Genomic DNA, 27318 nt, shown 5'->3' on the forward strand with positions numbered 1-27318 from the left:
TTGATAACAAGGGCATTTGCTAAATAGATGGTGTGTGTGCAACAATATACTGAAAGGTCAATTATATTGTGCAGCTTATCTCACCACCTGTAGTTATTTAGGTGAAAGCTCCAAAATGCTTGCCTAATATGTCTGTTTATCCAAAAGGAAGTAAAAAGGGAGAGCTAGAAAGATAGCATTGCAACACATTACATGGCAATGCAATGCACAGTTGCTGAAGTTGAACCAAAATGAGCTTGTAATCTGGCTTCTGCAACTTTGAACATGAAAAATCCAATGAGGAGAAGAAAAGCAAAGCCAAAGAGTCCATCCCAAAATCCGACAAACAAGCAAAATGAACAAAAAACATTGAATTCAATTCTTTCTGATTTTAGAAACTGCATTAAAGAAGGGGTGCACCGGTCCTGGAGATACTGCAATACCAGGTCAATGCGTGGAGTGGACAGAGCAAGCTCTTTTTCCATCTCCCTGTTCTAAAAATCCATTTAATATATGGTCCCCAGATAGGGGACGTATCAGATATTAAACTGATAAGAACAGATACTACACTTGATCTTAGCCAAAAGGCCGAGAAGCGATAACCAGAATTGGTTTCAAACTACGGAGCCACCCAAGGATCCTGAAAAGTCCATTTGTGGAGATGAGCTCCTGGACTCCCGTTAAGAAGACATGTTGTCAACCTCTAGATCCCTTACATGCCTGCACTTTTTGGCTTGCTGCTGCTGCAATCCACGCGTTTTAGATCTGCATAACTCCACCTCTTTAAACACAGCACCTTCACCCCCTGCTGTTCCCACCCGCCTCAACACCGTTGGAAGGGAGGAGAACCAATTAAGGCGGGGGGTGGGGTGGAACGAGCAGCTGTCTACCCTTAGCAGGAGGGCTCCTGATTACATACCTCTCCTGCTGCTGCTGCTACTGGCTGTCCAGCAGCAGACTGAAGGTGGCTGCTGCTGTGCACAGGTATATAAAGGCTCAGAGCCTATTATGACACGCGCAGCCAGCGTTCCATTGCCACATTCCATCTACTGCAGGCAGGATACCTGGCTGGCTGAATGTCGCTGAGAAGCTCACAGAGACCGCCATAAGCAACAGTTTAACAGAATGCCACAGACTAATCAACCAAACTTTTTGGGTTGGGTTCTCTTTTATAGTCTGCAGGCATTAAATGAAAGAAGTCAGTGTTCCAGCAGAAGGAGACAACGTTTTAGAAAAGGCATTGTAGCAAACCAAAAAAGAAATTTTAAGCGCAGCAGAGTAACCAGCGCACATACCTGTTAGCTCAGGTGAGTTTAAAAGGCTGCTGTTGATAACAAGGGCATTTGCTAAATAGATGGTGTGTGTGCAACAATATACTGAAAGGTCAATTATATTGTGCAGCTTATCTCACCACCTGTAGTTATTTAGGTGAAAGCTCCAAAATGCTTGCCTAATATGTCTGTTTATCCAAAAGGAAGTAAAAAGGGAGAGCTAGAAAGATAGCATTGCATCACATTACATGGCAATGCAATGCACAGTTGCTGAAGTTGAACCAAAATGAGCTTGTAATCTGGCTTCTGCAACTTTGAACATGAAAAATCCAATGAGGAGAAGAAAAGCAAAGCCAAAGAGTCCATCCCAAAATCCGACAAACAAGCAAAATGAACAAAAAACATTGAATTCAATTCTTTCTGATTTTAGAAACTGCATTAAAGAAGGGGTGCACCGGTCCTGGAGATACTGCAATACCAGGTCAATGCGTGGAGTGGACAGAGCAAGCTCTTTTTCCATCTCCCTGTTCTAAAAATCCATTTAATATATGGTCCCCAGATAGGGGAGGTATCAGATATTAAACTGATAAGAACAGATACTACACTTGATCTTAGCCAAAAGGCCGAGAAGCGATAACCAGAATTGGTTTCAAACTACGGAGCCACCCAAGGATCCTGAAAAGTCCATTTGTGGAGATGAGCTCCTGGACTCCCGTTAAGAAGACATGTTGTCAACCTCTAGATCCCTTACATGCCTGCACTTTTCGGCTTGCTGCTGCTGCAATCCACGCGTTTTAGATCTGCATAACTCCACCTCTTTAAACACAGCACCTTCACCCCCTGCTGTTCCCACCCGCCTCAACACCGTTGGAAGGGAGGAGAACCAATTAAGGCGGGGGGTGGGGTGGAACGAGCAGCTGTCTACCCTTAGCAGGAGGGCTCCTGATTACATACCTCTCCTGCTGCTGCTGCTGCTGGCTGTCCAGCAGCAGACTGAAGGTGGCTGCTGCTGTGCACAGGTATATAAAGGCTCAGAGCCTATTATGACACGCGCAGCCAGCGTTCCATTGCCACATTCCATCTACTGCAGGCAGGATACCTGGCTGGCTGAATGTCGCTGAGAAGCTCACAGAGACCGCCATAAGCAACAGTTTAACAGAATGCCACAGACTAATCAACCAAACTTTTTGGGTTGGGTTCTCTTTTATAGTCTGCAGGCATTAAATGAAAGAAGTCAGTGTTCCAGCAGAAGGAGACAACGTTTCAGAAAAGGCATTGTAGCAAACCAAAAAAGAAATTTTAAGCGCAGCAGAGTAACCAGCGCACATACCTGTTAGCTCAGGTGAGTTTAAAAGGCTGCTGTTGATAACAAGGGCATTTGCTAAATAGATGGTGTGTGTGCAACAATATACTGAAAGGTCAATTATATTGTGCAGCTTATCTCACCACCTGTAGTTATTTAGGTGAAAGCTCCAAAATGCTTGCCTAATATGTCTGTTTATCCAAAAGGAAGTAAAAAGGGAGAGCTAGAAAGATAGCATTGCATCACATTACATGGCAATGCAATGCACAGTTGCTGAAGTTGAACCAAAATGAGCTTGTAATCTGGCTTCTGCAACTTTGAACATGAAAAATTCAATGAGGAGAAGAAAAGCAAAGCCAAAGAGTCCATCCCAAAATCCGACAAACAAGCAAAATGAACAAAAAACATTGAATTCAATTCTTTCTGATTTTAGAAACTGCATTAAAGAAGGGGTGCACCGGTCCTGGAGATACTGCAATACCAGGTCAATGCGTGGAGTGGACAGAGCAAGCTTTTTTTCCATCTCCCTGTTCTAAAAATCCATTTAATATATGGTCCCCAGATAGGGGACGTATCAGATATTAAACTGATAAGAACAGATTTTTTTATCGAAAGCCCGAATTCGTGTACAAAACCCGAGTGCGCTTAAAAAAGTGACAAGTGCCACAAAAAAAGTGCACTAGGATGCTGGTCTTCTTGAAACCCTCTCCAAAAGGAGAAGGGTCCCCCAAACCATTCCCCGTCCCTCCGAGCCAAAAGGCCACAGCGAGGAACAGGGACAAAAAGCCACCTCCAGCAGAAGCCAGAGGCGACCCAATCTTACCCCCAGCACCTGCCCGAGTTCTCACCCGAGCAAGGCACTGGGAGCCAAAGACTGTGCTCCCCTCCCGGAAGAGGGGAGCCAACAACGCTCTCCTCCCGAAAGAGGAGAGCCAGGGGGGTTCAGGGGGGAGCGGAACCAGATGGCCACACACTCCCCCCCTAGACCTGCCAAGAGAGGAACCCGTAAGGGAACCGCATCCCGACAAAATCCTAGTAGGACGTGACACACGTGAATAAGTGGACACACAGTGACAAAGAAATTAAATAAATAGTGAAGGTTTCACAGTATAATACTGCCCGGACCTTCGACCGGGAATTAAAAAATTCCCCATCCTAAGGCCAGAAGGCCCGGAATAAGGGTGTGTGCGAAGAAAGAAAATTTGAAGTGCTTGTGCAAATGTGCCATAAACTCAAGTGGGGTTCCCAATCCCAGTGAGTTAAGGCACCCCAGGGTCACCACTCCTGGGGCACTTCACACTTCGGGCTTTCGATCTTCCCCGGCCCAATGGCGTCGATCCTGGGGGGCCATGCTTTCCACCAGATGACTATATTAGCCATCTGGCGTACTAACAAGCGCCTAAACCCCAGTGTGCATAATGTATCAATCTACTAGGGCGGCCAACATCCAAAACCGCCTTTTCGAAAGATACTACACTTGATCTTAGCCAAAAGGCCGAGAAGCGATAACCAGAATTGGTTTCAAACTACGGAGCCACCCAAGGATCCTGAAAAGTCCATTTGTGGAGATGAGCTCCTGGACTCCCGTTAAGAAGACATGTTGTCAACCTCTAGATCCCTTACATGCCTGCACTTTTCGGCTTGCTGCTGCTGCAATCCACGCGTTTTAGATCTGCATAACTCCACCTCTTTAAACACAGCACCTTCACCCCCTGCTGTTCCCACCCGCCTCAACACCGTTGGAAGGGAGGAGAACCAATTAAGGCGGGGGGTGGGGTGGAACGAGCAGCTGTCTACCCTTAGCAGGAGGGCTCCTGATTACATACCTCTCCTGCTGCTGCTGCTGCTGGCTGTCCAGCAGCAGACTGAAGGTGGCTGCTGCTGTGCACAGGTATATAAAGGCTCAGAGCCTATTATGACACGCGCAGCCAGCGTTCCATTGCCACATTCCATCTACTGCAGGCAGGATACCTGGCTGGCTGAATGTCGCTGAGAAGCTCACAGAGACCGCCATAAGCAACAGTTTAACAGAATGCCACAGACTAATCAACCAAACTTTTTGGGTTGGGTTCTCTTTTATAGTCTGCAGGCATTAAATGAAAGAAGTCAGTGTTCCAGCAGAAGGAGACAACGTTTCAGAAAAGGCATTGTAGCAAACCAAAAAAGAAATTTTAAGCGCAGCAGAGTAACCAGCGCACATACCTGTTAGCTCAGGTGAGTTTAAAAGGCTGCTGTTGATAACAAGGGCATTTGCTAAATAGATGGTGTGTGTGCAACAATATACTGAAAGGTCAATTATATTGTGCAGCTTATCTCACCACCTGTAGTTATTTAGGTGAAAGCTCCAAAATGCTTGCCTAATATGTCTGTTTATCCAAAAGGAAGTAAAAAGGGAGAGCTAGAAAGATAGCATTGCATCACATTACATGGCAATGCAATGCACAGTTGCTGAAGTTGAACCAAAATGAGCTTGTAATCTGGCTTCTGCAACTTTGAACATGAAAAATCCAATGAGGAGAAGAAAAGCAAAGCCAAAGAGTCCATCCCAAAAACCGACAAACAAGCAAAATGAACAAAAAACATTGAATTCAATTCTTTCTGATTTTAGAAACTGCATTAAAGAAGGGGTGCACCGGTCCTGGAGATACTGCAATACCAGGTCAATGCGTGGAGTGGACAGAGCAAGCTCTTTTTCCATCTCCCTGTTCTAAAAATCCATTTAATATATGGTCCCCAGATAGGGGACGTATCAGATATTAAACTGATAAGAACAGATACTACACTTGATCTTAGCCAAAAGGCCGAGAAGCGATAACCAGAATTGGTTTCAAACTACGGAGCCACCCAAGGATCCTGAAAAGTCCATTTGTGGAGATGAGCTCCTGGACTCCCGTTAAGAAGACATGTTGTCAACCTCTAGATCCCTTACATGCCTGCACTTTTCGGCTTGCTGCTGCTGCAATCCACGCGTTTTAGATCTGCATAACTCCACCTCTTTAAACACAGCACCTTCACCCCCTGCTGTTCCCACCCGCCTCAACACCGTTGGAAGGGAGGAGAACCAATTAAGGCGGGGGGTGGGGTGGAACGAGCAGCTGTCTACCCTTAGCAGGAGGGCTCCTGATTACATACCTCTCCTGCTGCTGCTGCTGCTGGCTGTCCAGCAGCAGACTGAAGGTGGCTGCTGCTGTGCACAGGTATATAAAGGCTCAGAGCCTATTATGACACGCGCAGCCAGCGTTCCATTGCCACATTCCATCTACTGCAGGCAGGATACCTGGCTGGCTGAATGTCGCTGAGAAGCTCACAGAGACCGCCATAAGCAACAGTTTAACAGAATGCCACAGACTAATCAACCAAACTTTTTGGGTTGGGTTCTCTTTTATAGTCTGCAGGCATTAAATGAAAGAAGTCAGTGTTCCAGCAGAAGGAGACAACGTTTCAGAAAAGGCATTGTAGCAAACCAAAAAAGAAATTTTAAGCGCAGCAGAGTAACCAGCGCACATACCTGTTAGCTCAGGTGAGTTTAAAAGGCTGCTGTTGATAACAAGGGCATTTGCTAAATAGATGGTGTGTGTGCAACAATATACTGAAAGGTCAATTATATTGTGCAGCTTATCTCACCACCTGTAGTTATTTAGGTGAAAGCTCCAAAATGCTTGCCTAATATGTCTGTTTATCCAAAAGGAAGTAAAAAGGGAGAGCTAGAAAGATAGCATTGCATCACATTACATGGCAATGCAATGCACAGTTGCTGAAGTTGAACCAAAATGAGCTTGTAATCTGGCTTCTGCAACTTTGAACATGAAAAATCCAATGAGGAGAAGAAAAGCAAAGCCAAAGAGTCCATCCCAAAAACCGACAAACAAGCAAAATGAACAAAAAACATTGAATTCAATTCTTTCTGATTTTAGAAACTGCATTAAAGAAGGGGTGCACCGGTCCTGGAGATACTGCAATACCAGGTCAATGCGTGGAGTGGACAGAGCAAGCTCTTTTTCCATCTCCCTGTTCTAAAAATCCATTTAATATATGGTCCCCAGATAGGGGACGTATCAGATATTAAACTGATAAGAACAGATTTTGCGTTTATATTTAAAATATCGTAGTCTTTATCTTTTCTTCAGAGCTTTAAAATAACATCTTCCATAGGTGATAGTTCCATATACTCAGGGCTCTTTTCTTTCCAAGCTTCTTCATATCCATTAGGTAGTACATATAAATTTCACTTAATGCCAGTCTTATACAATCCTTGACTTCTATATAGTCTCTTTTAAACAACAATATGTTTCTGGTCTTCCATAGAGCACTTTTAACACAACTCAAAGTGCACCATAAAACTCTCTCTTTTTCTTTCGTCATGTTTGGTAAAATCCCATATAAAACCACTTCATGGCTTAAAAAATTAAGACCAGATAAAAATTTTAAAAGCTCACCACAGTCTTTCCACACTTGCTGTGCAAAATCACAATTCCAAATAAGGTGCATAGTAGTCTCATCATTATTGCACTGATGCCTCGGGCAGGTTTGTATAGTGCTCAGTCTTCTTTTATACTGGAAATCACGAGTCGGTAAACATTCCTGCACAATCATCCAAGCTAAGTCTTTATGTTGATTCATCAGGTAAGGTGCATTTGTTAAATTCCATATTTTAGTGACTCTGCTATATGAATAATGGCTTATGGGCGTCAAAGTTTCTTTCTTTTTTAATTGCTGCAGCAGCTTCCTTGCATTCTTCAATGTCTCCATCTCAAAAGAATCTAGGCCATATAATCTGATAACTTTCTCCAGGATGGCATATTGTTGTGGAGGTGATAACAACACTGGGCTTGTTAAAGAAATGGATATCCACTTTCGCCTCCTAAAAATGTGGCCAGCTGCATATCTTAAAAAATGTGCCCAAGGGCTTGAAGCAAACATATATTTAAAACAGAGGCTAAAAAACTTGGAGTATAAAAACAGTTTGACGTTGGGAACATCCTTACCACCAAGGTGGTGCATCTTGTACATTGTTTCTCTCTTCACCTTTTCGAACTTAGAGTTCCACACAAATTCAAACAGCATTCTCTGTAATCTTCTCGCTGTAAGGTCACTTGGGGGATAAACATAACTGAGATATAACATGACAGGAAGCAGAAGGGCCTTAATAATTAAAACTTTACCTTCGATTGTTAATTTTCTTAATTTCCAAAAGTCAATCTTCTTTTGTATTTTGTCCCTTACTCCATCCCAGCTCTTCATTCCATCATTCTGTCGATCAAAAATCACGCCCAGAATTTTAATCTTCTCTGACTGCATCGGGAGATCAGGGATGGACACATCCGCCCAATTGCCACGGACAAAACAATCACATTTCTCAATGTTTAACTTAAAACCTGAGGCTTCACAAAAAAAATTGGTCGTTCTTATAGCTCTCCTGAGAGCGGCAGGTGATGAACAAAAAATAGTAATATCATCCATGTAGCCCATTACCTTCACATCTCTTCCATGTCCTCCAGGGATAGGGACACCTTTAATCACTTTATCCTCTCGTAGCATAGATAAAAGAGGCTCTATTGCACATATAAATAGCACTGGGGACAAAGGGCAGCCTTGCTTCACACCTGAATGCAAAAACACTTCATTAGACAAAAATCCATTGATTAAAATTTTACTAAAAGAGTTCTTATATAAAAGTGCCACTTGCTTGATAAAAATTTCAGGGAAGCCCATTTTTTTTAAAACCAACCATAAAAAACAATGAGAGACACGATCAAAAGCCTTTTGAAAATCCAACGATAAAATTGCTAAGTCTTGCTTCCTGGATTGCTGGTACCATATGACATCGCGGATGGTATTGAGATGCTCCGCAACTCCTCTTCCTGGCACCCCACATACCTGGTCTTCATAAATAACTTTGGATAAAACTTTTTTAAAACGGTTCACTAAAATTTTGGACATCAACTTGTAATCAACATTCAACAGTGTGATTGGTCTCCAGTTTGCCAGATGGGATTTGGCTCCTTTTTTAAAAATCAGGGAGACCAGACCACTTCTCCAAGATATAGGCAGGATATCACACTTAAAAGCTTCTTTGATTACTAAAAACAAGTCGGGTTTTAAAAAATTCCAAAATTCACGATAAAATTCAACAGGCAAACCGTCAGAACCAGGGGTTTTCCCATAGGAAAAACTTTTGATAGCAGCATCTACTTCCGACAAGGTGACTTCAGTGCATAACAATTCTTGGTCTTCGCGGCTCAGACTATTTTTTAATGAATTAAGGGCATCTTCAGTAAAAGACTGGTCTATAGTTTTCTCATTAAAAAGCTGCTGATAAAACTGGTGAGCTTGGTTGAGCATACCTTCAGTTGTAGTTTCACCCTCTAATTCTGTTATCATTTCCTTAGCAGCAACTACTTTTTTAAAAAAAAATCTTGAGCACTTTTCATTTTTCTCCATCACTTCAATTTTTGAGTTATAAATTATTTCCTTACCCTTCGACTCTATACTCTTTTTAATTTCTTTTTTTGTTGCTTCAATTAAATCATCCATTTCAAGTCCCACATCTCTTAGTTGATAACAGGTCTGCAATTTAGTAATAAGCCTTTTATGCCAAGCGGACTTTTCTCTTGCATTGGCTATGCTGACCTTGATAAAAAAACTTTTTATCTTCATCTTGCTGTATTCCCACCATTCTAGCAGAGTTAAAAATTTTTGTTGTTTTGTTCTTAAATAATTAAAAAACGCTTTAAAATCTGTTCTTACCTTAGGATCTTGTAACAATGTTGTATTTAGCCTCCAAACTCCTCTTGCCTTGACAAGCCCAGGTAATTCTAACTCTGATAGCAACATCTTATGATCTGAAAAAATGTTTGGGATTAAGACAACAGATTTGACATTCACATATTGGGACATGAAAATAAAATCAATACGAGATTTAGAAGAAGAGTTCTCCCAAGTATAACCGGGATCATTACTACGGATCTCTTTCCAGGAGTCTCTAAGAAAAAAATCAGTTAACAAATCCTTTAGTTGTTTCTCTGTTTTGTCTTTTTTAGGAACGGTGGAACTCCCGCTTCTCCCTTCACCAGGCAAGACACAATTGAAATCCCCACAGAACATCAGAGGCGATGAACCAGGTAGGTAATATTGCACATCTTCAAACAACTGATGTCTCTCTTCCTTCACCGGAGAAGCATAAATGTTCAAAAGTCTAAAGTCCACACCTTTAAAACTAATATTTAAGAAAAGAGCACGTCCAGAAGAAATGTCCACAAAAGAGTTGATTTTAAAGTCATGCGACCTAAACAGCACTCCAATGCCAGAGGAACGATTTTCATTATCTCCGGACCAGATAGAGGGCCCATGAGGCCAATCTTTTCTTAAATCTGCATAATTCATATCAAAGTCAATGTTACATTCTTGCAAACAAAAGACATCACAGTCCACTGTTGACAGGTAGGAAAACAAAGCAGCCCTTCTTGTAGAGCCCCTTATACTCCTCACATTGAGCGAGGCTACTTTAATTGATGAGGTCATGATAGGTTAGTTCAGGTCACACTACTGTCAGAATCAGACATAAAGCCCACCGATGTTAACGGGCTCTGCACTTCTGAGTCCGAAAAAGAAATGTTTATAGGGTCTGAAGGCCTTGGCTCCTCAGGAGGGGCAGCGGGAGCCATTGGCTTGTATTGCAGAAGACTTGGTTTTAATGGACACTTCTTGGAAGTCTCCCTGGCCACATTCTCATCAGACCTATCATCTGTTTTCCTTTTCCTACGAGTTTCCAGCTCCATTGCTTCTTCCTCCGAGCTAAATGTCTCGATTTCAGCAGAGGGACTCCCCTCCACCACCATATCACCCGGATCAGAATCAGCAGCCCAGTCCTTAGATGAAGCTTCCCTCCTCTCAGGACGGACAGGTTTCTCAGCTGGAGGTTTCTGCATAGACGTGGGCTTATGCGCAGCAGGAATAGGAGAACTGGCAGGTTTTCCCTGTGCAGCAGGCACTGAAGTGCTTGTGGACCCGCCTACAGGGGGTTGTGTTCGCACAGTAGATACAGGAGCACCGGTGGGACCCCCCTTAGCAGCAGGAGCAGGAGGGTTGGTTGGCTTCCTCTGTGCAGCAGGTGCAGACGTACCACCTGATGTACTAGCAGGCTTGGTCTGTGGAGCAGGTACTGGAGAGCTAGAAGACTGCCCCCGCGCTGTAGACGCACCCGCAGGAGCAGGAACAGCAGAGGGTTGCCTCTGCCCCCCGGGAGCAGATGGAGGCACACGGGCAGGTTGCTTTGCCAGCGTTTCAGCATAGGTATCCGCCTTTTTCTTCAAAGGACACTCCCGGAAGGAGTGACCTGGGACCCGGCAGATGTTGCACACCATCTCATTGGTACAGTCCATTGTGGCATGTCCATGCTTGTAGCACTTCTTACAGATTGCCACCTCCTCCTTGCAGTTCTCATAAGTGTGACCGAAACACATGCATTTCCGGCAGAAGAGGGGCATGTCCGGGTAGAAGAGGCGCCCCCGCTCCCTACCGATCAGGAAACTTGACGGAGGATGACGCTGACCACCAATGCCATTTGGATCTTCACAAAATTTAACAAAAAATTTATGCTTTCCCGTCCAGAGGTTTTCCTCATTCATGACCTTGTGGGAATACCGCAGTTCTGGGAAATAGTTTTGAAGAAAGCAAATAATATTAACTAAGGGAACATGAGGGTTGCTCATCTGAACCACGAGCGGCTTCTCTCCACCGGAGTAAAGGATGACAAAGGTGAGTCCTTTAAAATCCTCATCTGAAAGGTGCAGGTGAATCTGGCGGAAGAGGTTCTGGCACGCATACTCCGACTCCAGAGTCAAAGTGAAGGAACCGGGGCGATCTTGAAGGGCCAGGATGTCTTCCCTCTTTACTCCTAGGATCTCCAGCAGCACTCTCCTCACGAAAAACTTCAAGGTCATCTTCTCCTTGGATGCATCGTCCACTTCGATCTTGAAAGAGTTCTTGATGCGAAGGTCACCAGCTCTGGCATAGCGCACTGCGGCCGCTACTGCTGATGCCATCTTCAAAAGGTAGATAGGGTCGATCGCCTTCTTGGTTTCTTTGCGTATCTGCCCCCTAAAGCAGCATGAGGCTTAAGACGGCTTTTACACCGCCGATGCCTCAAGGCCAAGGGCACGATTGGCTTAGAATCCTTCTGGCAAGATGTGGTATCTTAGCCAAAAGGCCGAGAAGCGATAACCAGAATTGGTTTCAAACTACGGAGCCACCCAAGGATCCTGAAAAGTCCATTTGTGGAGATGAGCTCCTGGACTCCCGTTAAGAAGACATGTTGTCAACCTCTAGATCCCTTACATGCCTGCACTTTTCGGCTTGCTGCTGCTGCAATCCACGCGTTTTAGATCTGCATAACTCCACCTCTTTAAACACAGCACCTTCACCCCCTGCTGTTCCCACCCGCCTCAACACCGTTGGAAGGGAGGAGAACCAATTAAGGCGGGGGGTGGGGTGGAACGAGCAGCTGTCTACCCTTAGCAGGAGGGCTCCTGATTACATACCTCTCCTGCTGCTGCTGGCTGTCCAGCAGCAGACTGAAGGTGGCTGCTGCTGTGCACAGGTATATAAAGGCTCAGAGCCTATTATGACACGCGCAGCCAGCGTTCCATTGCCACATTCCATCTACTGCAGGCAGGATACCTGGCTGGCTGAATGTCGCTGAGAAGCTCACAGAGACCGCCATAAGCAACAGTTTAACAGAATGCCACAGACTAATCAACCAAACTTTTTGGGTTGGGTTCTCTTTTATAGTCTGCAGGCATTAAATGAAAGAAGTCAGTGTTCCAGCAGAAGGAGACAACGTTTCAGAAAAGGCATTGTAGCAAACCAAAAAAGAAATTTTAAGCGCAGCAGAGTAACCAGCGCACATACCTGTTAGCTCAGGTGAGTTTAAAAGGCTGCTGTTGATAACAAGGGCATTTGCTAAATAGATGGTGTGTGTGCAACAATATACTGAAAGGTCAATTATATTGTGCAGCTTATCTCACCACCTGTAGTTATTTAGGTGAAAGCTCCAAAATGCTTGCCTAATATGTCTGTTTATCCAAAAGGAAGTAAAAAGGGAGAGCTAGAAAGATAGCATTGCATCACATTACATGGCAATGCAATGCACAGTTGCTGAAGTTGAACCAAAATGAGCTTGTAATCTGGCTTCTGCAACTTTGAACATGAAAAATCCAATGAGGAGAAGAAAAGCAAAGCCAAAGAGTCCATCCCAAAATCCGACAAACAAGCAAAATGAACAAAAAACATTGAATTCAATTCTTTCTGATTTTAGAAACTGCATTAAAGAAGGGGTGCACCGGTCCTGGAGATACTGCAATACCAGGTCAATGCGTGGAGTGGACAGAGCAAGCTCTTTTTCCATCTCCCTGTTCTAAAAATCCATTTAATATATGGTCCCCAGATAGGGGACGTATCAGATATTAAACTGATAAGAACAGATACTACACTTGATCTTAGCCAAAAGGCCGAGAAGCGATAACCAGAATTGGTTTCAAACTACGGAGCCACCCAAGGATCCTGAAAAGTCCATTTGTGGAGATGAGCTCCTGGACTCCCGTTAAGAAGACATGTTGTCAACCTCTAGATCCCTTACATGCCTGCACTTTTCGGCTTGCTGCTGCTGCAATCCACGCGTTTTAGATCTGCATAACTCCACCTCTTTAAACACAGCACCTTCACCCCCTGCTGTTCCCACCCGCCTCAACACCGTTGGAAGGGAGGAGAACCAATTAAGGCGGGGGGTGGGGTGGAACGAGCAGCTGTCTACCCTTAGCAGGAGGGCTCCTGATTACATACCTCTCCTGCTGCTGCTGCTGCTGGCTGTCCAGCAGCAGACTGAAGGTGGCTGCTGCTGTGCACAGGTATATAAAGGCTCAGAGCCTATTATGACACGCGCAGCCAGCGTTCCATTGCCACATTCCATCTACTGCAGGCAGGATACCTGGCTGGCTGAATGTCGCTGAGAAGCTCACAGAGACCGCCATAAGCAACAGTTTAACAGAATGCCACAGACTAATCAACCAAACTTTTTGGGTTGGGTTCTCTTTTATAGTCTGCAGGCAATAAATGAAAGAAGTCAGTGTTCCAGCAGAAGGAGACAACGTTTCAGAAAAGGCATTGTAGCAAACCAAAAAAGAAATATTAAGCGCAGCAGAGTAACCAGCACACATACCTGTTAGCTCAGGTGAGTTTAAAAGGCTGCTGTTGATAACAAGGGCATTTGCTAAATAGATGGTGTGTGTGCAACAATATACTGAAAGGTCAATTATATTGTGCAGCTTATCTCACCACCTGTAGTTATTTAGGTGAAAGCTCCAAAATGCTTGCCTAATATGTCTGTTTATCCAAAAGGAAGTAAAAAGGGAGAGCTAGAAAGATAGCATTGCATCACATTACATGGCAATGCAATGCACAGTTGCTGAAGTTGAACCAAAATGAGCTTGTAATCTGGCTTCTGCAACTTTGAACATGAAAAATCCAATGAGGAGAAGAAAAGCAAAGCCAAAGAGTCCATCCCAAAATCCGACAAACAAGCAAAATGAACAAAAAACATTGAATTCAATTCTTTCTGATTTTAGAAACTGCATTAAAGAAGGGGTGCACCGGTCCTGGAGATACTGCAATACCAGGTCAATGCGTGGAGTGGACAGAGCAAGCTCTTTTTCCATCTCCCTGTTCTAAAAATCCATTTAATATATGGTCCCCAGATAGGGGACGTATCAGATATTAAACTGATAAGAACAGATACTACACTTGATCTTAGCCAAAAGGCCGAGAAGCGATAACCAGAATTGGTTTCAAACTACGGAGCCACCCAAGGATCCTGAAAAGTCCATTTGTGGAGATGAGCTCCTGGACTCCCGTTAAGAAGACATGTTGTCAACCTCTAGATCCCTTACATGCCTGCACTTTTCGGCTTGCTGCTGCTGCAATCCACGCGTTTTAGATCTGCATAACTCCACCTCTTTAAACACAGCACCTTCACCCCCTGCTGTTCCCACCCGCCTCAACACCGTTGGAAGGGAGGAGAACCAATTAAGGCGGGTGGTGGGGTGGAACGAGCAGCTGTCTACCCTTAGCAGGAGGGCTCCTGATTACATACCTCTCCTGCTGCTGCTGCTGCTGGCTGTCCAGCAGCAGACTGAAGGTGGCTGCTGCTGTGCACAGGTATATAAAGGCTCAGAGCCTATTATGACACACGCAGCCAGCGTTCCATTGCCACATTCCATCTACTGCAGGCAGGATACCTGGCTGGCTGAATGTCGCTGAGAAGCTCACAGAGACCGCCATAAGCAACAGTTTAACAGAATGCCACAGACTAATCAACCAAACTTTTTGGGTTGGGTTCTCTTTTATAGTCTGCAGGCATTAAATGAAAGAAGTCAGTGTTCCAGCAGAAGGAGACAACGTTTCAGAAAAGGCATTGTAGCAAACCAAAAAAGAAATTTTAAGCACAGCAGAGTAACCAGCGCACATACCTGTTAGCTCAGGTGAGTTTAAAAGGCTTCTGTTGATAACAAGGGCATTTGCTAAATAGATGGTGTGTGTGCAACAATATACTGAAAGGTCAATTATATTGTGCAGCTTATCTCACCACCTGTAGTTATTTAGGTGAAAGCTCCAAAATGCTTGCCTAATATGTCTGTTTATCCAAAAGGAAGTAAAAAGGGAGAGCTAGAAAGATAGCATTGCATCACATTACATGGCAATGCAATGCACAGTTGCTGAAGTTGAACCAAAATGAGCTTGTAATCTGGCTTCTGCAACTTTGAACATGAAAAATCCAATGAGGAGAAGAAAAGCAAAGCCAAAGAGTCCATCCCAAAATCCGACAAACAAGCAAAATGAACAAAAAACATTGAATTCAATTCTTTCTGATTTTAGAAACTGCATTAAAGAAGGGGTGCACCGGTCCTGGAGATACTGCAATACCAGGTCAATGCGTGGAGTGGACAGAGCAAGCTCTTTTTCCATCTCCCTGTTCTAAAAATCCATTTAATATATGGTCCCCAGATAGGGGACGTATCAGATATTAAACTGATAAGAACAGATACTACACTTGATCTTAGCCAAAAGGCCGAGAAGCGATAACCAGAATTGGTTTCAAACTACGGAGCCACCCAAGGATCCTGAAAAGTCCATTTGTGGAGATGAGCTCCTGGACTCCCGTTAAGAAGACATGTTGTCAACCTCTAGATCCCTTACATGCCTGCACTTTTCGGCTTGCTGCTGCTGCAATCCACGCGTTTTAGATCTGCATAACTCCACCTCTTTAAACACAGCACCTTCACCCCCTGCTGTTCCCACCCGCCTCAACACCGTTGGAAGGGAGGAGAACCAATTAAGGCGGGGGGTGGGGTGGAACGAGCAGCTGTCTACCCTTAGCAGGAGGGCTCCTGATTACATACCTCTCCTGCTGCTGCTGCTGCTGGCTGTCCAGCAGCAGACTGAAGGTGGCTGCTGCTGTGCACAGGTATATAAAGGCTCAGAGCCTATTATGACACGCGCAGCCAGCGTTCCATTGCCACATTCCATCTACTGCAGGCAGGATACCTGGCTGGCTGAATGTCGCTGAGAAGCTCACAGAGACCGCCATAAGCAACAGTTTAACAGAATGCCACAGACTAATCAACCAAACTTTTTGGGTTGGGTTCTCTTTTATAGTCTGCAGGCATTAAATGAAAGAAGTCAGTGTTCCAGCAGAAGGAGACAACGTTTCAGAAAAGGCATTGTAGCAAACCAAAAAAGAAATTTTAAGCGCAGCAGAGTAACCAGCGCACATACCTGTTAGCTCAGGTGAGTTTAAAAGGCTTCTGTTGATAACAAGGGCATTTGCTAAATAGATGGTGTGTGTGCAACAATATACTGAAAGGTCAATTATATTGTGCAGCTTATCTCACCATCTGTAGTTATTTAGGTGAAAGCTCCAAAATGCTTGCCTAATATGTCTGTTTATCCAAAAGGAAGTAAAAAGGGAGAGCTAGAAAGATAGCATTGCATCACATTACATGGCAATGCAATGCACAGTTGCTGAAGTTGAACCAAAATGAGCTTGTAATCTGGCTTCTGCAACTTTGAACATGAAAAATCCAATGAGGAGAAGAAAAGCAAAGCCAAAGAGTCCATCCCAAAATCCGACAAACAAGCAAAATGAACAAAAAACATTGAATTCAATTCTTTCTGATTTTAGAAACTGCATTAAAGAAGGGGTGCACCGGTCCTGGAGATACTGCAATACCAGGTCAATGCGTGGAGTGGACAGAGCAAGCTCTTTTTCCATCTCCCTGTTCTAAAAATCCATTTAATATATGGTCCCCAGATAGGGGACGTATCAGATATTAAACTGATAAGAACAGATACTACACTTGATCTTAGCCAAAAGGCCGAGAAGCGATAACCAGAATTGGTTTCAAACTACGGAGCCACCCAAGGATCCTGAAAAGTCCATTTGTGGAGATGAGCTCCTGGACTCCCGTTAAGAAGACATGTTGTCAACCTCTAGATCCCTTACATGCCTGCACTTTTCGGCTTGCTGCTGCTGCAATCCACGCGTTTTAGATCTGCATAACTCCACCTCTTTAAACACAGCACCTTCACCCCCTGCTGTTCCCACCCGCCTCAACACCGTTGGAAGGGAGGAGAACCAATTAAGGCGGGGGGTGGGGTGGAACGAGCAGCTGTCTACCCTTAGCAGGAGGGCTCCTGATTACATACCTCTCCTGCTGCTGCTGCTGCTGGCTGTCCAGCAGCAGACTGAAGGTGGCTGCTGCTGTGCACAGGTATATAAAGGCTCAGAGCCTATTATGACACGCGCAGCCAGCGTTCCATTGCCACATTCCATCTACTGCAGGCAGGATACCTGGCTGGCTGAATGTCGCTGAGAAGCTCACAGAGACCGCCATAAGCAACAGTTTAACAGAATGCCACAGACTAATCAACCAAACTTTTTGGGTTGGGTTCTCTTTTATAGTCTGCAGGCATTAAATGAAAGAAGTCAGTGTTCCAGCAGAAGGAGACAACGTTTCAGAAAAGGCATTGTAGCAAACCAAAAAAGAAATTTTAAGCGCAGCAGAGTAACCAGCGCACATACCTGTTAGCTCAGGTGAGTTTAAAAGGCTGCTGTTGATAACAAGGGCATTTGCTAAATAGATGGTGTGTGTGCAACAATATACTGAAAGGTCAATTATATTGTGCAGCTTATCTCACCACCTGTAGTTATTTAGGTGAAAGCTCCAAAATGCTTGCCTAATATGTCTGTTTATCCAAAAGGAAGTAAAAAGGGAGAGCTAGAAAGATAGCATTGCATCACATTACATGGCAATGCAATGCACAGTTGCTGAAGTTGAACCAAAATGAGCTTGTAATCTGGCTTCTGCAACTTTGAACATGAAAAATCCAATGAGGAGAAAAAAAGCAAAGCCAAAGAGTCCATCCCAAAATCCGACAAACAAGCAAAATGAACAAAAAACATTGAATTCAATTCTTTCTGATTTTAGAAACTGCATTAAAGAAGGGGTGCACCGGTCCTGGAGATACTGCAATACCAGGTCAATGCGTGGAGTGGACAGAGCAAGCTCTTTTTCCATCTCCCTGTTCTAAAAATCCATTTAATATATGGTCCCCAGATAGGGGACGTATCAGATATTAAACTGATAAGAACAGATACTACACTTGATCTTAGCCAAAAGGCCGAGAAGCGATAACCAGAATTGGTTTCAAACTACGGAGCCACCCAAGGATCCTGAAAAGTCCATTTGTGGAGATGAGCTCCTGGACTCCCGTTAAGAAGACATGTTGTCAACCTCTAGATCCCTTACATGCCTGCACTTTTCGGCTTGCTGCTGCTGCAATCCACGCGTTTTAGATCTGCATAACTCCACCTCTTTAAACACAGCACCTTCACCCCCTGCTGTTCCCACCCGCCTCAACACCGTTGGAAGGGAGGAGAACCAATTAAGGCGGGGGGTGGGGTGGAACGAGCAGCTGTCTACCCTTAGCAGGAGGGCTCCTGATTACATACCTCTCCTGCTGCTGCTGCTGCTGGCTGTCCAGCAGCAGACTGAAGGTGGCTGCTGCTGTGCACAGGTATATAAAGGCTCAGAGCCTATTATGACACGCGCAGCCAGCGTTCCATTGTCACATTCCATCTACTGCAGGCAGGATACCTGGCTGGCTGAATGTCGCTGAGAAGCTCACAGAGACCGCCATAAGCAACAGTTTAACAGAATGCCACAGACTAATCAACCAAACTTTTTGGGTTGGGTTCTCTTTTATAGTCTGCAGGCATTAAATGAAAGAAGTCAGTGTTCCAGCAGAAGGAGACAACGTTTCAGAAAAGGCATTGTAGCAAACCAAAAAAGAAATTTTAAGCGCAGCAGAGTAACCAGCGCACATACCTGTTAGCTCAGGTGAGTTTAAAAGGCTGCTGTTGATAACAAGGGCATTTGCTAAATAGATGGTGTGTGTGCAACAATATACTGAAAGGTCAATTATATTGTGCAGCTTATCTCACCACCTGTAGTTATTTAGGTGAAAGCTCCAAAATGCTTGCCTAATATGTCTGTTTATCCAAAAGGAAGTAAAAAGGGAGAGCTAGAAAGATAGCATTGCATCACATTACATGGCAATGCAATGCACAGTTGCTGAAGTTGAACCAAAATGAGCTTGTAATCTGGCTTCTTGTAACATACCTGGCGGCGTCCTTGCATAGTGGTCCATCTCCCACTGTGCAGGAGCGCGCACTTGAACTCCTGTCCAGAATGTCTCTCTGGCTTCCCTCCATGCTGTCTGTTTGTGTCTGTCTCTGCTGCTTAAGGGCGGCGCCCGATCACTTCCTGCTCTTTGTACCTGCTGTGGGTCACGCCCCTTGTGCGTCCTCAGCCTATTGCTGTCTGACACTTGGTATATAGCTCAGCAGCTCCCTTCTATCCCTGCCTGAGCATAGTGTTTTCCTTCAGTGTGTGCTTGCACTCTGAAGGTGCCAGGTCCCGTCTTTGTTCCTTGTCTGCCTTTCCTGGAGGCTGTATTTCCAGGCCTGTCTGAACTGTGTCCTGTATGTCTCCTGCTTTGCGGTATTAGTTCCCGTGTCTGAACTAAGTCCTGTATGTCTCCTGCTTTGCGGTATCAGCTCCCGTGTCTGAACTGTGTCCTGTATGTCTCCTGCTTTGCGGTGTTAGTTCCCGTGTCTGAACTAGTCCTGTATGTCTCCTGCTTTTCGGTATTAGTTCCCGTGTCTGAACTGAGTCCTTTCTGTGTATCTTGTCTGTCCTGTCTGAACACGCTCCTAGCCTGTTCCTCCCGCCTTCTAGGGGCCGATTACCTAGACCCACTCCTGTATTTTGTCTGTCCTGTCTGAACACGCTCCTAGCCTGTTCCTCCCGCCTTCTAGGGGCCGATTACCTAGACCCGCTCCTGTATTTTGTCTGTCCTGTCTGAACACGCTCCTAGCCTGTTCCTCCCGCCTTCTAGGGGCCGATTACCTAGACCCGCTCCTGTATTTTGTCTGTCCTGTCTGAACACGCTCCTTGCCTGTTCGTCCTGCCTCTTTGGGGGCAGTATTCCCAGACCCGCTCCTGTATCCCGCTGCAGTGTCGGTCCCCTCCGTACACTCAGTTCCAGTCTGAACTCTCTCCTATCCTTTACCTGTTTTTCCTCTATGTCCGTTCCCTTCCTTTTTCTGCAGAGTCTGAACTTGTACCTAACTCCTGCCTGTTGTCTCTGTACTCCCGTTTGTGAGTTTGTGGTCCACTCGCTACTTCACTGCAAGTACCCTGTGGGTGTCTGGCTCTGTCTTTCCCTTCCTGTCTGTTCCGTGTGTACAGAGTCCTGTCCTGCCCTGCTTCTGCCCGCTGCTCCGGCAGTCCTGTCCTGCCCTGCTTCTGCCCGCTGCTCCGGCAGTCCTGTCCTGCCCTGCTTCTGCCCGCTGCTCCGGCAGTCCTGTCCTGCCCTGCTTCTGCCCGCTGCTCCGGCAGTCCTGTCCTGCCCTGCTTCTGCCCGCTGCTCCGGCAGTCCTGTCCTGCCCTGCTTCTGCCCGCTGCTCCGGCAGTCCTGTCCTGCCCTGCTTCTGCCCGCTGCTCCGGCAGTCCTGTCCTGCCCTGCTTCTGCCCGCTGCTCCGGCAGTCCTGTCCTGCCCTGCCTGTACCCCTCTGCCTGTAATGTTCCTGAGTCCCAGTGTGTACTGGGCCCTATCCCGCCTGTGTTCCTACCTGCTAGTGCCTCCCTGTCTGCACTCTAGCTGTGCTTGCCTGTACCCCCCTGCCTGCTTACCCGCCTGCCTGCATACCAGTCGTGCCTGCCTATACCCACCAGTCTGTGTGCCAGCCTACCAGTCTGTTCCTGTATTCCCCTGTGTGGGTCAACAGCCGTGTCCGGGGTCTGTCCTGGAGTAGCACCTGGTCCCTCTGCTCGGTTCCTCCTTGGTGCACTGGCGTCGTATGCCGTCGTGCGACCCTGGTCGGATCGGGTGAATACCTAGTTACGCCCCTCCAGGCATTCACTCTCCGGCACGGTCCAGTGGAATCACTACCAATCACACGCACACGCCGCTTAGCCCGGGCGTGTGCATAACACTTCTGCAACTTTGAACATGAAAAATCCAATGATCTAGATCCCTTACATGCCTGCACTTTTCGGCTTGCTGCTGCTGCAATCCACGCGTTTTAGATCTGCATAACTCCACCTCTTTAAACACAGCACCTTCACCCCCTGCTGTTCCCACCCGCCTCAACACCGTTGGAAGGGAGGAGAACCAATTAAGGCGGGGGGTGGGGTGGAACGAGCAGCTGTCTACCCTTAGCAGGAGGGCTCCTGATTACATACCTCTCCTGCTGCTGCTGCTGCTGGCTGTCCAGCAGCAGACTGAAGGTGGCTGCTGCTGTGCACAGGTATATAAAGGCTCAGAGCCTATTATGACACGCGCAGCCAGCGTTCCATTGCCACATTCCATCTACTGCAGGCAGGATACCTGGCTGGCTGAATGTCGCTGAGAAGCTTACAGAGACCGCCATAAGCAACAGTTTAACAGAATGCCACAGACTAATCAACCAAACTTTTTGGGTTGGGTTCTCTTTTATAGTCTGCAGGCATTAAATGAAAGAAGTCAGTGTTCCAGCAGAAGGAGACAACGTTTCAGAAAAGGCATTGTAGCAAACCAAAAAAGAAATTTTAAGCGCAGCAGAGTAACCAGCGCACATACCTGTTAGCTCAGGTGAGTTTAAAAGGCTGCTGTTGATAACAAGGGCATTTGCTAAATAGATGGTGTGTGTGCAACAATATACTGAAAGGTCAATTATATTGTGCAGCTTATCTCACCACCTGTAGTTATTTAGGTGAAAGCTCCAAAATGCTTGCCTAATATGTCTGTTTATCCAAAAGGAAGTAAAAAGGGAGAGCTAGAAAGATAGCATTGCATCACATTACATGGCAATGCAATGCACAGTTGCTGAAGTTGAACCAAAATGAGCTTGTAATCTGGCTTCTGCAACTTTGAACATGAAAAATCCAATGAGGAGAAGAAAAGCAAAGCCAAAGAGTCCATCCCAAAATCCGACAAACAAGCAAAATGAACAAAAAACATTGAATTCAATTCTTTCTGATTTTAGAAACTGCATTAAAGAAGGGGTGCACCGGTCCTGGAGATACTGCAATACCAGGTCAATGCGTGGAGTGGACAGAGCAAGCTCTTTTTCCATCTCCCTGTTCTAAAAATCCATTTAATATATGGTCCCCAGATAGGGGACGTATCAGATATTAAACTGATAAGAACAGATACTACACTTGATCTTAGCCAAAAGGCCGAGAAGCGATAACCAGAATTGGTTTCAAACTACGGAGCCACCCAAGGATCCTGAAAAGTCCATTTGTGGAGATGAGCTCCTGGACTCCCGTTAAGAAGACACGTTGTCAACCTCTAGATCCCTTACATGCCTGCACTTTTCGGCTTGCTGCTGCTGCAATCCACGCGTTTTAGATCTGCATAACTCCACCTCTTTAAACACAGCACCTTCACCCCCTGCTGTTCCCACCCGCCTCAACACCGTTGGAAGGGAGGAGAACCAATTAAGGCGGGGGGTGGGGTGGAACGATCAGCTGTCTACCCTTAGCAGGAGGGCTCCTGATTACATACCTCTCCTGCTGCTGCTGCTGCTGGCTGTCCAGCAGCAGACTGAAGGTGGCTGCTGCTGTGCACAGGTATATAAAGGCTCAGAGCCTATTATGACACGCGCAGCCAGCGTTCCATTGCCACATTCCATCTACTGCAGGCAGGGTACCTGGCTGGCTGAATGTCGCTGAGAAGCTCACAGAGACCGCCATAAGCAACAGTTTAACAGAATGCCACAGACTAATCAACCAAACTTTTTGGGTTGGGTTCTCTTTTATAGTCTGCAGGCATTAAATGAAAGAAGTCAGTGTTCCAGCAGAAGGAGACAACGTTTCAGAAAAGGCATTGTAGCAAACCAAAAAAGAAATTTTAAGCACAGCAGAGTAACCAGCGCACATACCTGTTAGCTCAGGTGAGTTTAAAAGGCTGCTGTTGATAACAAGGGCATTTGCTAAATAGATGGTGTGTGTGCAACAATATACTGAAAGGTCAATTATATTGTGCAGCTTATCTCACCACCTGTAGTTATTTAGGTGAAAGCTCCAAAATGCTTGCCTAATATGTCTGTTTATCCAAAAGGAAGTAAAAAGGGAGAGCTAGAAAGATAGCATTGCATCACATTACATGGCAATGCAATGCACAGTTGCTGAAGTTGAACCAAAATGAGCTTGTAATCTGGCTTCTGCAACTTTGAACATGAAAAATCCAATGAGGAGAAGAAAAGCAAAGCCAAAGAGTCCATCCCAAAATCTGACAAACAAGCAAAATGAACAAAAAACATTGAATTCAATTCTTTCTGATTTTAGAAACTGCATTAAAGAAGGGGTGCACCGGTCCTGGAGATACTGCAATACCAGGTCAATGCGTGGAGTGGACAGAGCAAGCTCTTTTTCCATCTCCCTGTTCTAAAAATCCATTTAATATATGGTCCTCAGATAGGGGACGTATCAGATATTAAACTGATAAGAACAGATACTACACTTGATCTTAGCCAAAAGGCCGAGAAGCGATAACCAGAATTGGTTTCAAACTACGGAGCCACCCAAGGATCCTGAAAAGTCCATTTGTGGAGATGAGCTCCTGGACTCCCGTTAAGAAGACATGTTGTCAACCTCTAGATCCCTTACATGCCTGCACTTTTCGGCTTGCTGCTGCTGCAATCCACGCGTTTTAGATCTGCATAACTCCACCTCTTTAAACACAGCACCTTCACCCCCTGCTGTTCCCACCCGCCTCAACACCGTTGGAAGGGAGGAGAACCAATTAAGGCGGGGGGTGGGGTGGAACGAGCAGCTGTCTACCCTTAGCAGGAGGGCTCCTGATTACATACCTCTCCTGCTGCTGCTGCTGCTGGCTGTCCAGCAGCAGACTGAAGGTGGCTGCTGCTGTGCACAGGTATATAAAGGCTCAGAGCCTATTATGACACGCGCAGCCAGCGTTCCATTGCCACATTTCATCTACTGCAGGCAGGATACCTGGCTGGCTGAATGTCGCTGAGAAGCTCACAGAGACCGCCATAAGCAACAGTTTAACAGAATGCCACAGACTAATCAACCAAACTTTTTGGGTTGGGTTCTCTTTTATAGTCTGCAGGCATTAAATGAAAGAAGTCAGTGTTCCAGCAGAAGGAGACAACGTTTCAGAAAATGCATTGTAGCAAACCAAAAAAGAAATTTTAAGCGCAGCAGAGTAACCAGCGCACATACCTGTTAGCTCAGGTGAGTTTAAAAGGCTGCTGTTGATAACAAGGGCATTTGCTAAATAGATGGTGTGTGTGCAACAATATACTGAAAGGTCAATTATATTGTGCAGCTTATCTCACCACCTGTAGTTATTTAGGTGAAAGCTCCAAAATGCTTGCCTAATATGTCTGTTTATCCAAAAGGAAGTAAAAAGGGAGAGCTAGAAAGATAGCATTGCAACACATTACATGGCAATGCAATGCACAGTTGCTGAAGTTGAACCAAAATGAGCTTGTAATCTGGCTTCTGCAACTTTGAACATGAAAAATCCAATGAGGAGAAGAAAAGCAAAGCCAAAGAGTCCATCCCAAAATCCGACAAACAAGCAAAATGAACAAAAAACATTGAATTCAATTCTTTCTGATTTTAGAAACTGCATTAAAGAAGGGGTGCACCGGTCCTGGAGATACTGCAATACCAGGTCAATGCGTGGAGTGGACAGAGCAAGCTCTTTTTCCATCTCCCTGTTCTAAAAATCCATTTAATATATGGTCCCCAGATAGGGGACGTATCAGATATTAAACTGATAAGAACAGATACTACACTTGATCTTAGCCAAAAGGCCGAGAAGCGATAACCAGAATTGGTTTCAAACTACGGAGCCACCCAAGGATCCTGAAAAGTCCATTTGTGGAGATGAGCTCCTGGACTCCCGTTAAGAAGACATGTTGTCAACCTCTAGATCCCTTACATGCCTGCACTTTTCGGCTTGCTGCTGCTGCAATCCACGCGTTTTAGATCTGCATAACTCCACCTCTTTAAACACAGCACCTTCACCCCCTGCTGTTCCCACCCGCCTCAACACCGTTGGAAGGGAGGAGAACCAATTAAGGCGGGGGGTGGGGTGGAACGAGCAGCTGTCTACCCTTAGCAGGAGGGCTCCTGATTACATACCTCTCCTGCTGCTGCTGCTGCTGGCTGTCCAGCAGCAGACTGAAGGTGGCTGCTGCTGTGCACAGGTATATAAAGGCTCAGAGCCTATTATGACACGCGCAGCCAGCGTTCCATTGCCACATTTCATCTACTGCAGGCAGGATACCTGGCTGGCTGAATGTCGCTGAGAAGCTCACAGAGACCGCCATAAGCAACAGTTTAACAGAATGCCACAGACTAATCAACCAAACTTTTTGGGTTGGGTTCTCTTTTATAGTCTGCAGGCATTAAATGAAAGAAGTCAGTGTTCCAGCAGAAGGAGACAACGTTTCAGAAAAGGCATTGTAGCAAACCAAAAAAGAAATTTTAAGCGCAGCAGAGCAACCAGCGCACATACCTGTTAGCTCAGGTGAGTTTAAAAGGCTGCTGTTGATAACAAGGGCATTTGCTAAATAGATGGTGTGTGTGCAACAATATACTGAAAGGTCAATTATATTGTGCAGCTTATCTCACCACCTGTAGTTATTTAGGTGAAAGCTCCAAAATGCTTGCCTGATATGTCTGTTTATCCAAAAGGAAGTAAAAAGGGAGAGCTAGAAAGATAGCATTGCAACACATTACATGGCAATGCAATGCACAGTTGCTGAAGTTGAACCAAAATGAGCTTGTAATCTGGCTTCTGCAACTTTGAACATGAAAAATCCAATGAGGAGAAGAAAAGCAAAGCCAAAGAGTCCATCCCAAAATCCGACAAACAAGCAAAATGAACAAAAAACATTGAATTCAATTCTTTCTGATTTTAGAAACTGCATTAAAGAAGGGGTGCACCGGTCCTGGAGATACTGCAATACCAGGTCAATGCGTGGAGTGGACAGAGCAAGCTCTTTTTCCATCTCCCTGTTCTAAAAATCCATTTAATATATGGTCCCCAGATAGGGGACGTATCAGATATTAAACTGATAAGAACAGATAAGGTTTCAACGCAATTTTATTGATTCAAAAGTATATTTACAAAGGTTTTAAAAAAGAACATTTATAACATTACAATAAAATGATAAAACATGATAATAATCAATTCAAGTTTTTTGTAAAAACACAATTTACCATCATAAAACCATTGTAACAATTAAGAAAATCATAATTACAGATGTACTTGGGTTTATTTAATTACCACTAATTGTGTTCCATAATTGTACACACCACATAGAAGCCGCTTCTTTTGCTCCATACAGTTTTTTATCTCTGAGATAGTAAATATACATTTCACTTAAAGCAATTTTTATACAGTCTGTTGAATCAATATGATCATGTTTGAAGAGTAAAATATTTCTAACTTTCCACATGGCATTTTTAAAATAATTAATAATAATCCAGGCAACTCGGAATTGTTTAAAATTTGGACACTTAAAAAGACCATAAAAGACATAAAAGTGATTAAAATCTTTCAGGCCACATGCCCATTTTAAAAGTGGGCCTACCTTTCTCCAAACCTCCTGTGCAAAATGACAATTCCAAAAGAGATGCAATACAGACTCACTTTCCCCGCATATATCTCTTGGACATTTGGCTCTCGCCACCAGCCCCCGCCTATGTTGAAACTCACGGGTAGGGAGGCACTGGTGGACGATAGCCCAGGCAAGGTCCTTGTGTACATTTGCAAGATATTTCCCGTACACATTTCGCCACACCGTTTTGGACCTTGCCTGTGAAAAATTGGAGACAGGAATTGTGTCCTCAGAGTGTCTGCAAGCAATAGATACCTTCCTTTGGTCCCCCAATATATCAGGCTCCAATTCCTGGAGACCTAAAAGTCTGACCGTTTTCTCAAGTATCACATACTGTTTAGGTGGGCACAGGAGCACAGGAGAACTTAAAGGTAGGCTAAACCACCTTTTAAAAATCATTCCTGCTGCATATTTTAAAAAATAACTAAAAATGCCATCAGATTTAAAAACCTTAAAACAGAAGCAGAAATACTTTATATGGAAAAAGGTAAAAAAATTGGGT

At 45.0% G+C, this 27318-nt stretch overlaps 12 non-coding genes and 3 pseudogenes across 12 annotated transcripts; all 15 read right to left on the bottom strand.

Annotated features, from left to right (window-relative positions):
* Positions 1–388: 388 nt before the first annotated feature.
* Positions 389–579, bottom strand: LOC141275048 (U2 spliceosomal RNA). Its single transcript, XR_012323303.1, has one exon. It is a non-coding gene; the product is annotated as a U2 spliceosomal RNA (small nuclear RNA).
* A 1115-nt stretch (positions 580–1694) lies between these two features.
* LOC141149839 (U2 spliceosomal RNA) lies at positions 1695–1885 on the bottom strand. Its single transcript, XR_012246122.1, has one exon. It is a non-coding gene; the product is annotated as a U2 spliceosomal RNA (small nuclear RNA).
* A 1115-nt stretch (positions 1886–3000) lies between these two features.
* On the bottom strand, positions 3001–3179 carry LOC141150516 (U2 spliceosomal RNA; annotated as a pseudogene).
* A 789-nt stretch (positions 3180–3968) lies between these two features.
* Positions 3969–4060, bottom strand: LOC141151200 (U2 spliceosomal RNA; annotated as a pseudogene).
* Positions 4061–5175: 1115 nt separating this feature from the next.
* On the bottom strand, positions 5176–5366 carry LOC141275049 (U2 spliceosomal RNA). The gene has a single exon (XR_012323304.1). It is a non-coding gene; the product is annotated as a U2 spliceosomal RNA (small nuclear RNA).
* Positions 5367–6481: 1115 nt separating this feature from the next.
* Positions 6482–6657, bottom strand: LOC141150347 (U2 spliceosomal RNA; annotated as a pseudogene).
* Positions 6658–12882: 6225 nt separating this feature from the next.
* On the bottom strand, positions 12883–13073 carry LOC141275051 (U2 spliceosomal RNA). The gene has a single exon (XR_012323306.1). It is a non-coding gene; the product is annotated as a U2 spliceosomal RNA (small nuclear RNA).
* Positions 13074–14188: 1115 nt separating this feature from the next.
* On the bottom strand, positions 14189–14379 carry LOC141275052 (U2 spliceosomal RNA). The gene has a single exon (XR_012323307.1). It is a non-coding gene; the product is annotated as a U2 spliceosomal RNA (small nuclear RNA).
* A 1115-nt stretch (positions 14380–15494) lies between these two features.
* On the bottom strand, positions 15495–15685 carry LOC141275053 (U2 spliceosomal RNA). Its single transcript, XR_012323308.1, has one exon. It is a non-coding gene; the product is annotated as a U2 spliceosomal RNA (small nuclear RNA).
* A 1115-nt stretch (positions 15686–16800) lies between these two features.
* On the bottom strand, positions 16801–16991 carry LOC141275054 (U2 spliceosomal RNA). The gene has a single exon (XR_012323309.1). It is a non-coding gene; the product is annotated as a U2 spliceosomal RNA (small nuclear RNA).
* A 1115-nt stretch (positions 16992–18106) lies between these two features.
* LOC141275055 (U2 spliceosomal RNA) lies at positions 18107–18297 on the bottom strand. Its single transcript, XR_012323310.1, has one exon. It is a non-coding gene; the product is annotated as a U2 spliceosomal RNA (small nuclear RNA).
* Positions 18298–22210: 3913 nt separating this feature from the next.
* Positions 22211–22401, bottom strand: LOC141275057 (U2 spliceosomal RNA). Its single transcript, XR_012323312.1, has one exon. It is a non-coding gene; the product is annotated as a U2 spliceosomal RNA (small nuclear RNA).
* A 1115-nt stretch (positions 22402–23516) lies between these two features.
* On the bottom strand, positions 23517–23707 carry LOC141149865 (U2 spliceosomal RNA). Its single transcript, XR_012246147.1, has one exon. It is a non-coding gene; the product is annotated as a U2 spliceosomal RNA (small nuclear RNA).
* Positions 23708–24822: 1115 nt separating this feature from the next.
* On the bottom strand, positions 24823–25013 carry LOC141275058 (U2 spliceosomal RNA). Its single transcript, XR_012323313.1, has one exon. It is a non-coding gene; the product is annotated as a U2 spliceosomal RNA (small nuclear RNA).
* A 1115-nt stretch (positions 25014–26128) lies between these two features.
* LOC141150475 (U2 spliceosomal RNA) lies at positions 26129–26317 on the bottom strand. The gene has a single exon (XR_012246668.1). It is a non-coding gene; the product is annotated as a U2 spliceosomal RNA (small nuclear RNA).
* Between the last annotated feature and the right edge of the window lie 1001 nt (positions 26318–27318).

Source organism: Phyllobates terribilis, unplaced genomic scaffold, assembly GCF_046119375.1.
Source record: "Phyllobates terribilis strain yellow unplaced genomic scaffold, ASM4611937v1 Scaffold_5__5_contigs__length_657084704, whole genome shotgun sequence".
Classification (NCBI taxonomy): domain Eukaryota; kingdom Metazoa; phylum Chordata; class Amphibia; order Anura; family Dendrobatidae; genus Phyllobates; species Phyllobates terribilis.